Consider the following 10,974-nt stretch of genomic DNA (forward strand, 5'->3'; position numbering starts at 1 on the left):
TCAATAGATGGAGTAACTCCATTAGATATGAAATACTGTACATTTCATATAAAACCTCTCCTGTAAAGACACACACATATTCCTACCTTCCTAGGCTGCAGTCATCGATTGAATTGTAGTCATTTGTTGGTCCAATATGTTTGAGTTAGATCGTCTAGAGCAGCCAGTGCTCTCATCCCTTTGTAGTTGGCTGATTAGAGGAAGTGTGTGCAGCGCTTGGTCCATTCTAGATTTGATATGGTAGCGACACAAGCCTGTAACGGACTGGTTAAATAAATGGGACGCCTGTGTTAAAGCCCGGCTGTAGAACTGTGTTTCTGTTAGACTATCTATTGTACAGTTGTAATGCACATTCCATTCCAGAGACTGTGTGTCAGTGTGTGCTCCTCCGGGCAGAGGGTTTTTATTGTACGATGCAGTAGAAGTCGTTGTTGTTAATGCTTTGCATTGTTGCCGAAAACGTGGAACCAGAACTCGCCTGCAGTAATTCTGTACTTTGTGTTTGTTTGTTTCGTTCACCGTACGTTTCTTTTATTGTCTCGCGGGTCTTCATTTCTTGTATTGTTATTGTACATGATGGTAGATTTACATTGCAAGTCTTAGTAAACAATAATGATAGTTGTCAAACTAGCAGAAAGAAATGCCTCAAATGTTACACGCGTGTGTTTATGAACTGTTGATGTAATATTCTCTCTAGTGCTTCTTTAAAAGTGTAAAAGATGTTTGTGAGGAGGGGTCTCTCCAGAGAAACCAGAGGTACTTTTTCTTAATCATTTACGGTTCATTTCCGATGCTGGAAATTGCCAACATCTCATCCATGACTTGACAGGTTTTAGTGCCATACAGTGCACAACTTATTTACCCTTCACCCAGAATGCCGAGCTGTAAAATGGGGCGTCATGTTTACATGATTGATACGATCATGATTCTCCCAGTGCTTTTACACTCCTATAGATCAATGTTAAGAGCTGCCCTCTGTGATCAACTGCTGAAGCTGCTCTAGTCTATTCTGACTTATTACCACTCCATTGGCTGGTGAGATGAGATTCTCCCGCTATCTATTCTCAGCCCTGCTTCTTCCTCTCGTGAGATTCCCATCCGCTGAGTTTGTTTCTCTGGACAAAGAGAGAGTGGGCTGACTGTGCTCAGGGAACGTCTATCTAATCCTTGTGTTGTATTCGCCACAGCGGAATATGGACTGGGCGCTCCACTATGAGAGTCCATGTCATTTAGTACAATCTTCCTCTCACAGTGCTCTGACTGTGCCCTATTCAACCGGTTTAGGGGGAGGGACTGCCTTTTTTTGTTTATCGACTAGGCAAATAATCAAGGAGATAATCTCTCCACTTTCACACATACTGAGCAGATAATGGTAATCCTCCATGCATGAAGATGTGTAGCCTCTGTGAGCCACGTATATAGGGATTCATGAATGAAGTTCACAACCGCTCTTCTTAGTACGGTTTTGTCTCCTTTTGTCTCTCTTCCTTGCCCCTCTCTGTAATGCCACCTCTCCCTACACACACACACACACACCAGCGACACACACACATCTTTGTAAAGAAAGGAGTGTTTGTCAGAATTACCCCAGTGCCCCAGCTCTCCCCAGAGAGAATCAGGGGAGAGACATTAGCTGGTTTATCTCTGGCCACACAAGGCTATTGAGAACTGGAGAGTAAACACATCAAACTGGGACTCTGTAAAACAAACATTTTGTTTCTGTGTGACAATAATGTTACCATTTCAGCTTTTGAAGCCTCTTCATGAAAGGGATCAAATGTTCAAGCGTTTTCTCTGTTCTCTCACCCAGCCATGGAAGGCGAGGGGAAACTCTGCTGGCCATGTTATTTTCCTCTTTTTGGTTTCTTTCTGTTTTTGCAGATGCTATACATGCTAATTAGGACTCCTGACAAGTTAGGAACTCTCTTTACTGGCAGTTGCTGACCAGTGGCCACAAAGGAAATAGTCAAGTATCTACCAAAACTAATATAGACACTTGCACAATCTTGTAGAAGTGATTGTTTGAATTTTAGATCAAGTTACTGTAGGAGTAGGTACTCACGGTATGCCATAATGGCCTGACATCTTAAAACGACGAAGGTAACCCTCTCCCCAAACTGGTTTGTGCATGAGTTAGTATCTTAGTAAGATCTGTGGCAACACGTCCGTGAACTATGGTGTGATGTTGAAGCTACATGAGGTACATGAAGCTACATGAGGTACATGAAGCTACATGAGGTACAACTCCAAGTCTGTCCATGAATGCCACATTTTTGTTTGTGTTGTAGAAACAGGAGAAAGCGAGCTACATATTGTAGGAACTTATAGCGAAAAACGATGACAGCAATATCTCATTGTTGACATGTCTGACGGTGTAACCGACGAACAAGGCCTGTAGAGGGATTGGCCTTTGTGTCATGCTGTAACACCACACAGTTCAGATGTATTGATCTGTTAATATGTGCTGTATTGATCACTGTGGCACCAAATGACTAAACTTTTGATTGTAAATTGATTACATATCTGGTGCTATTATCTCTCAGATATTCTCCCCCCCCCCCCTCCCCCCCCCCCCCCCCCCCCCAAAGAACTTGCTGACTGTACATGTCAGATAATGCTGATTTTAAGTAGTATATTTGCACCTCTGTCGATAAACACGTTAACTCCAATGTATTTCAGCATGGGCCACAGAGAGAAGTCGTTTTTTCAAACCATATCTTTCTCAGCTATTCGCAAATGTTGCTGTTCTAGCAGGCTGCCAAAGTGTTAGATTGTCATTATTGGATTTGCGATGGTGACACTGTGACATTTAGCCATTGGAATAGGGCAAATATTGTCATCTTACCATGATGCTATTGATGTCTCTATTCCACACCGTTGGTCTACATATTTGACAGTGTTTATTTGCTGCAACTGTCTACTCAGAAAGACATCGTCATGTATCATCTTGACTGCTTGTTGATCCTCTTCATATCGTCTTACCTGTTATTATCACTCACGGTGTCCTGTTTGATCCCTTTTCCACCACTAAGAGATGTAATTGATTCACCATCAAACCGTCAAATCGAGGTCATGAGACAATAAAGCATGAACCTCTCCATACAAACGTTTTATCAACATGTGTTCATGTTAAAGCTGTGCTTTAGAGAAAGCATGCGAGTATGAAATACACACAGAGTATGCACAGCTTTAATCTACAGTACAGACCTGCGTTGTTACGGCATCAGCAGGGATACGAGAGCTGCTTGTATCTCCAGGTAAACTTGTGCCAACTTACTGTAGCTACAGTTGAGCTTACCCAGGTGGTGTTACTGTCATATTTGACCTCCTCTTACCCAGTTTGGTTGGCAATACTGACTGTATCCCTCCTCACGTCCTCACAAACCTGTGGCATTCTCTCCACCAGGCACAGAAGCCTCCAGGCACATCGCACAGGGCAAGGGGAAAAGGCTATGCGTACGACTGTCAAAGTCATTGTTGCTACTGCTACTATCAGGCCTTTGGGTTATGGTATCGCTGCCAGGGTGCTAACCTTAACCAAATGCCAAATACAGTGCCCAGACAGTTTCTATAGCCACACTGTACCTTTAATAGGGGCAGAGGCGCCTCGGTTTTTAGTGCTTGTGTTGGGTTTGATATAGGGACAGAGATGGTGTGATGAGAATAGCCAGGCTATGGAGAAGGAACTAAGAGAGCCCAAACCTGTACAGTATAGTATAATCAGCTGCATATTGTCTGTGGGGAGCTGTTCAGTCACATCTGTCTGTCTGTTTGTCTGCCTGTCTGTCTGTCGGTCTATTCGTCTGTCTGTCTATATGTCTATCCGTCTATATGTCTGTCTGTATATATGTCTGTCTGGCTATATGTCTGCTGTGGTCAGTGCCTCTGCCTGCCCAAGAGTCCCACAATCAAATTCAGGTCAATATGAAATGATTTTAAGAGATTTTAGATCATTTTTCCCATCAGGGATCACTTGTATGTCTCCACAAATGTGTGTTCTCTATGATACAGTATCTGTAGTTGGTCGTGATGGTTGGTCGTGATTCACAAGTGTATACATATGTATAATACTGTATGTATGTGTATATGTGTATAAAGACAGACTAGATATTTTTTAGTGGTTTGTATTGTTTTAGAAGTCACTGTGCCACGCTGATTAAAGGCAAAAGACGACAACAACAATGTTAATAAACTAGCTCTGGTACTTAAAAGGACAGGTGTGAAGTGTTTCTTACTCTGCGTGTGGATGCGTGTGGATGCGTGTGCATGGGCGCGTGGTTGTTTTGGCGACACAATTATCTTGGCATTTGTCTCACATATTATAATTAAGAAATTGACGGCCTTCATCAAAAGCACATTCACGCTCATGACACATCAGGTTAAATAAGGCCTAGCAGAAAACAGAAACACAAGGTTAACCCTGTACTGTTAATGCTTTGACAGTACATCGAAGCTGCGTCCTACAATGCCTCACATTCTACCACGATGAACCCCATTCATGTCGTTGGTTTATAATACGCTCATTAGCGTATGCAGATTGTGTCCTTGGTACTGCACAACATGCCATGTGCAGTGTTTACCACGTTAAGGCTGCAGGTGAAGTCTGGGACTATTGAACAGGATGGGAAATGCTGACAGATTTCTAGTCAATCCAACATAGTCAGACTTTAAGAAAGACTAGGAATCTAAATCCAACTCTCTCTGCATCTCTGCTTATTTGGGCTGTAAATTATATTCTGAAGCCTGTTTCAATACTAGTTTCATCATCCAGTTCACTTGCTTAAATGTAAATCCTGGAGAGAAAACCAGCACCAAAACCTCTCTGTCTAATTCAACACCTTCTTTACCCTCCACTCCTTAATCCTAATTGTAAATTCTAAATCGGAAGATATTGTTACCGTAATCCTAAACTTTAGAATCCCTTACTTTACTAGCGAGGGGATATCCATAATTTATCCGGTTAAGCCATGGATGACGAGTAAAAAGTGTGTGTCGTTATTTACTTTGGTAAAAACATGTACGTCTTCACGTGGCAGTAACTGTGTGTACTAGGGCTGGGAATAGCCAGGGAACTCACAATACCATATTATCATGATACTTAGGTGCCGATACGATTCTATATGTATTGTCGTAACGATACAATATATCGTCAAAAATAAGGTCCAGATATGTAACTACATCGATTTTTTCCCCCATCGCTAGTAGTGTGTCTAAAGTGGTCTGCTATTTGTGTGTATGTACATGTATGTTCCCTAAGCCCCACAGTGCAGTCTCACACTGCCACGCTGTCCCAGTAATGACATTAACAGTCCTGTTTGTCAGTATGGGCTGGCTCAGTGGGCCCCCCTGGGTATAGTACAGTATGAAGTATGATGCATGTGAATGCCCCTGTAATCTGAGGCACCCTGACTCTGCCTCACTCCCCGATGCATGAGATCAATAACAGCACTATGAATAACATTGATCTTAGTGCATTTGATTGTACAGCATTGTTTCAACTAGAGATATGAGGTATGAGATTAACTTGTCCATGCAGCACACACACACACACACACGTATACACACATATACATACACACACACACACACACTCCTAGATGTGACTGTCGTATATGTTGCAGTCACAGGAGGCTGGTGTCACCTTCATTGGGGAGGATGGGCTCGTTGTAATGGCTGGAGTGGAATTGGTGGAATGGTTTCAAATACATCAAACACACGGTTTACATGTGTTTGATGCCATTCCATTCGCTCCGTTCCGGCCATTATTATGGCCATTCTCCCCTCAGCAGCCTCCTGTGATGTGTTGTGTATGTGTATCTGTGTGCGGTGTGTATGTGTATGTGTGTATGAGAGTGTGTGTGAGAGAGAGTGTATGAGAGTGTGTGTGAGAGAGTATGTGAGAGAGTGTATGAGAATGTGTGTGAGAGAGAGTGTATGAGAGTGTGTGTGTGAGAGAGTGTGTGAGAGAGTGTATGAGAGTGTGTGTGAGAGAGTGTATGAGAGTGTGTGTGAGAGAGAGTGTATGAGAGTGTGTGTGAGAGAGAGTGTGCGTGAGAGAGAGTGTATGAGAGTGTGTGTGAGAGTGTATGAGAGTGTGTGTGAGAGAGTGTGTATGAGAGTGTGTGTGAGAGTGTATGAGAGTGTGTGTGAGAGTGTATGAGAGAGTGTATGAGAGTGTGTGTGAGAGTGTATGAGAGAGTATGTGAGAGAGAGTGTGTGTGAGAGAGTGTGTGAGAGAGAGTGTGTGAGAGAGTGTATGAGAAAGAGTGTGTGAGAGTGTGTGTGTGAGAGAGTGTGTGAGAGTGTGTGTGTGAGAGAGAGTGTGTGAGAGAGAGTGTGTGAGAGTGTGTGTGAGAGAGAGTGTGTGAGAGTGTGTGTGAGAGAGAGTGTGTGAGAGAGAGCCCTGCGGCGCTGGTTTCTTCATTATCTCTTGCGATAGTAAATCAGAGAAGACAGGGAGCTGTGTTCACAGGCAGGATGGATGGCCCCTCAACTACATAACAGCACAGAGCTCAGCAGAGTGGCCCAGACTGGCCATATAAACCAGTGAAACTCTATCCCCGGCCGCAGCCGGACCACCTCCACTGGGGGTCAACCAGCCCCCCTGGCCCCACATCATTTAGGCCCGAACTAAGAGAGGGGGACCTCTGCACTCCCCAAGAGCGCTTCAAGAAAGGGGGGCGCAGCTGTCTTTTGGATTCTCACAACGCACGCCTTTTAGCAGCTCAAAGGGAGCAGTCGAGAGAGAAGGGGGTCATAGGTCAGACCAGCCAACTTTCATGCCCACCTCCCTCTGAAGTTTTCTGCTTTTTTTACTGCTTCCAGATTTCCCAGCCATAACACAATTCCCAGGTGACTGTGAAGGGGGAAACGTACCTCCTCACACATCGCAAATAATCAAAACCATCTTGTCAGCTCCTCTGGTTTTGGAGTGGGTCCTCTGTTTGTCTTTGTGTGTCTTTTTGTGTATTTTTCTAATTGTAGGGGTGATGTTTTAACATTTCTGGAACGGCCTCGTACTAAGCACAGATTACACAGAGTTACAGTCATTTTGACCGCTACCCTTCCCATCCCCTTCAGATGGTGCTGGACTGACATTTCTTCCCTTTGGTCATGGTGGAGTCATCTAGGATTTCAGTGCCTGCTCACATTGTGTCATGTGTGATGGAGGATGTATGCATTAACTTTGGGAAGCCACAGGAGATGTGGCACTGAACGCATTAATGGAGTGACTGGTTCTCCCCAGAAAGGAGGACTGATGTAATTGCAGACAGTGCCGAGGGAATTGCTATGAAGGAGTCAAATGGCTGCCCCTATAACACACTTCTATGTATTTGCCGGAAATAAATCTGTTGACCTTTTCAGTGGCAGTGAGTGAATGTCTCACATGCACAGATATGGAATCATATCTCTGACACATGCACTTATCTCTTTCTCTCCCTCTCCCTCTCCCTCTCCCTCTCCCTCTCCCTCTCCCTCTCCCTCTCCCTCTCCCCCTCCCTCTCCCTCTCCCTCTCCCTCTCCCTCTCCCTCTCCCTCTCCCCCACAAACATACAGTATACACACATCAGCCCCTGAAGAAAGAAAGAAAAGGAAAGTGAAGGAAGGAAGGAAGGGAGGGAGGGAGGGAGGGAGGGAGGGAGGGAGGGAGGGAGGGAGGGGGAGGGAGGGAGGGAGGGAGGGAGGGAGGGAGGGAGGGAGGGAGGGAGGGAGGGAGGGAGGGAGGGAGGGAGGGAGGGGGAGGGAGGGAGGAGAGGGAGGGAGGGAGAGAGGGAGGAAGGAAGGAAGGAAGGAAGGAAGGAAGGAAGGAAGGAAGGAAGGAAGGAAGGAAGGAAGGAAGGAAGGAAGGAAGGAAGGAAGGAAGGAAGGAAGGAAGGAAGGAAGGGGAGGAGAGCTGCTGTCATTGGACAGGCAGGCAGGCAGAGATGTCGCATCCCCAGAGCGCCTGATGCCTGAGATGTGTGAATCAGGACAAAGAGGGGAGAGAGAGAGGGAGAGAGGGAAGCTGGGAGGGGAGGAGGAGGAGGAAGAGAAATGACATCTCCAAAAGCACCCATCCGTGAGCCCAGGGAGCCCCTCCCTAATCAAACACATGCACACAGAGTGAAAGCCAGCAGCCATGGCACCAGTAATAGCTGGGAGATAGAGACGGAGCCCCAGCCTGCTCAGCTGGCTGAGAAACACATGCAGCCTTTGTCCGCACAGGAAAAGACAAATACATATTTACCTTGCTTTGGCCTTGGAGATGAAAAATAGCTTGGGCATAATGACATGACAAAATATAGAATTAATTGTATGTTTGACTGACTTGGACATTTTCAGTATTGATTTCCCTGGGTCTAATCAAACTCCTTTGTGTCAAGGTCGAATCACTGTCTTAGCCCCATGAGAGAGAGAGAGAGAGAGAGAGAGAGAGAGAGAGAGAGAGAGAGAGAGAGAGAGAGAGAGAGAGAGAGAGAGAGAGAGAGAGAGAGAGAGAGAGAGAGAGAGAAAACAAGCTAACGCAGCAATCCATGCTGCATGGCCAGAAAGAGGGAGATGGGGACCCATGTGGTTGACTCTCTCTTCTCTTTTCTATCTGTTTAATCACATGTAGCCATATGGGTGCACAGTGTGCTGCATTAATTAGACCCTAGAGCAGCGGCTCACACACTGACACACTCGCTAGGCTACCGGTGGAGGAGAGGAGAGGCAGTGTGAGAGAGTCTACCTCCCTCCCAGGAGAAAATGGCTACCTGACCTATTTCACCTGACAGAGCAGCTTTGTTTTTGAGCAGGATCATGGCCACCACCATCACCACCACCACCCCTCAGCTGTGTTGTGAAAGCCGCTGTGCTTGGTTGAACGATTGGCTCAGTTTGTGTGATGGTTTGCTGGTTGCACTTGGAGGGAAGCAACAGATTTGATCTGATCTTACTGCTGGGTGGCTCCTGGTCTAATTAAAATAATCTATATTTGGGGAAATGAGATTTTTGAATTATTGTATATAGCTAGTTGAAAAAGTACAATTTTGTCCTCAAAGTACAATTTACATTGATTGAAATTATCATTTTTATGGCTATCTAGTCTTTAGAAGTCTCACTGTGTGTTCAGATCTTGTCCAATATGGGGTTATACTGCCCTCATCTCTGTGTGAGCCTTATAATTAACATAGAAGTAAATATACAGAGATGCAGCCCTAATTCGCAGGTCTTTATTTAGCAGTGGCCTGTGTTTGTCAGGTGCTGTGGTGTGGTCGTCGATCGGTCCGTTGCTGCTGCATGGTGCCTGACTACAGGTCAGTGTCTCGAATGAAGCCACTTTCGCGTCTCCTCCAGACTCGTCATGGCGCTAATGATCCTTGCTATAGCTGTCAATTAGAGGATGGGACGGCAGGCAGGCTGCTAGTCTGTACTATACTAGCCTAGCCTATACACTGGGCTGTTTCCTGTTTGCATTGCCAGAGTACAGGCATTTCTGAGCCCCGTTCTCTCACTTTGATGCTCATGCTTTAATAAAAGACAAGCATCAGGCATCAGGACTGTTTTGTTGGGTGGAACCGATGCAGAACTCCAAGTATTATGTATGCAAATGTGTACTTCACAGACTATATAAGCCTGTATAAGCACTGCGCGGGGTTAATTACTGAAACCACTGGGGAATGGAGCAGGCGCGGGGGGGGGGGTGTATCTGTGTTAGTGTCTGCAAGTGTGTGTGTTAGACATTCTCTCTTCATATGTGTATCAGTTTAAGCCATGCACCATGTTAGTCACTGGCAGAAATAAAGCTCGGTGGAACTCTACTTGACTAAGTAACATCTTGGCTCTTTTATCTACTGCCACTTTAGATAATGACTACTGCAGGTATAGTACATCACATCATTAGCACTTCACCATTTGCCCTCCTTAGATCCCTTTCTGTCTTTCATTTCTCTACAGGGATGATGTGTGCATTCATCAGCATTAGAGAGAAAGGTAGAGGGAGAGATGCTGGAATGAAAAGGGATGTGTTCGGACAAAGAGAGCATACAGCTAGACTGGGGGGTGAGCGATGCAGAGAGGTAGGGGAATTTGTACGGACACAAATAGCATAAATGATGATAGGGGAGGAATGAGAATGAGAGGGAGAGAGAGAGGGGGAGAGGAGAGGGGTGTAGTGTTTTTATTCCAGTTATCCTATTTCACTGTGTGCACATGTGTAGTTGTCATGAAAATGTGTCCTTCTGCCCTGCCCTCGGGGAGAGGACAAGGTGGCAGGCCGTCAATACTCTGAGCTCTGTCTCCACAACACTGGATAAACACAGCCGCAGGAACACCACACTTAACCCTACTCAATGGAGCGCCTCATCTTCCCATCTTCCCACAAAGGAGGAAAGAGGGCAGCTTGTCTTCTCTCATCCTTCTATCTTCTCCTCACTGTCTGTGGCAGAACTCACACTGCCTTGCTATCTTTGCTTATCGCTGGCTGTAGCCTGAATGGAATTTTCAGCCAGATTCACACACATTCAGATTCCGGACACTGCTTCAGTGTCTGTGTCTCTGCCTTGACCTTTGCTGTTTGCCAGAGCTCTTAGGGTGTTTAGAATTCCAGCGTCTCATGTGTATAGTCCCACAGAGGGCCCTGGTGCCATGGGTGGGCCACTGTCCCCGTTGCTAGGCTGGCGAGGTAGTGGGTGGAGCCAGGGGCGAGGCTGGGAGTGAGGCTGGGAAGCGACCAGGGAATCTGGGGGTCGTGAGGATAAAGGGGCGATACGGGTCAGTGTTTGCCCAGCTGTCTCCAGGGCCAGTTGAAAAGGGAGGGACAGTTAGAGGGGTGTGGGGCGAGGACATAGGGGGGTGTGGGGCGTAGAGAGGGATAGTTAAAGGGGTGAGGATGTAGTGGGGTGTAGTGGGGGGGGGGGGTTGAAGGTGGACAGGGAGTGGCATTTTCTCTGATAAATCACAGAAGACAAAGTGGTGGGATGAGGCCCCTGTCTTACATCACGACGGGGTAGG

The sequence above is a fragment of the Oncorhynchus gorbuscha genome, linkage group LG04 (genome assembly GCF_021184085.1).
Source record: "Oncorhynchus gorbuscha isolate QuinsamMale2020 ecotype Even-year linkage group LG04, OgorEven_v1.0, whole genome shotgun sequence".
Classification (NCBI taxonomy): Eukaryota; Metazoa; Chordata; class Actinopteri; order Salmoniformes; family Salmonidae; genus Oncorhynchus; species Oncorhynchus gorbuscha.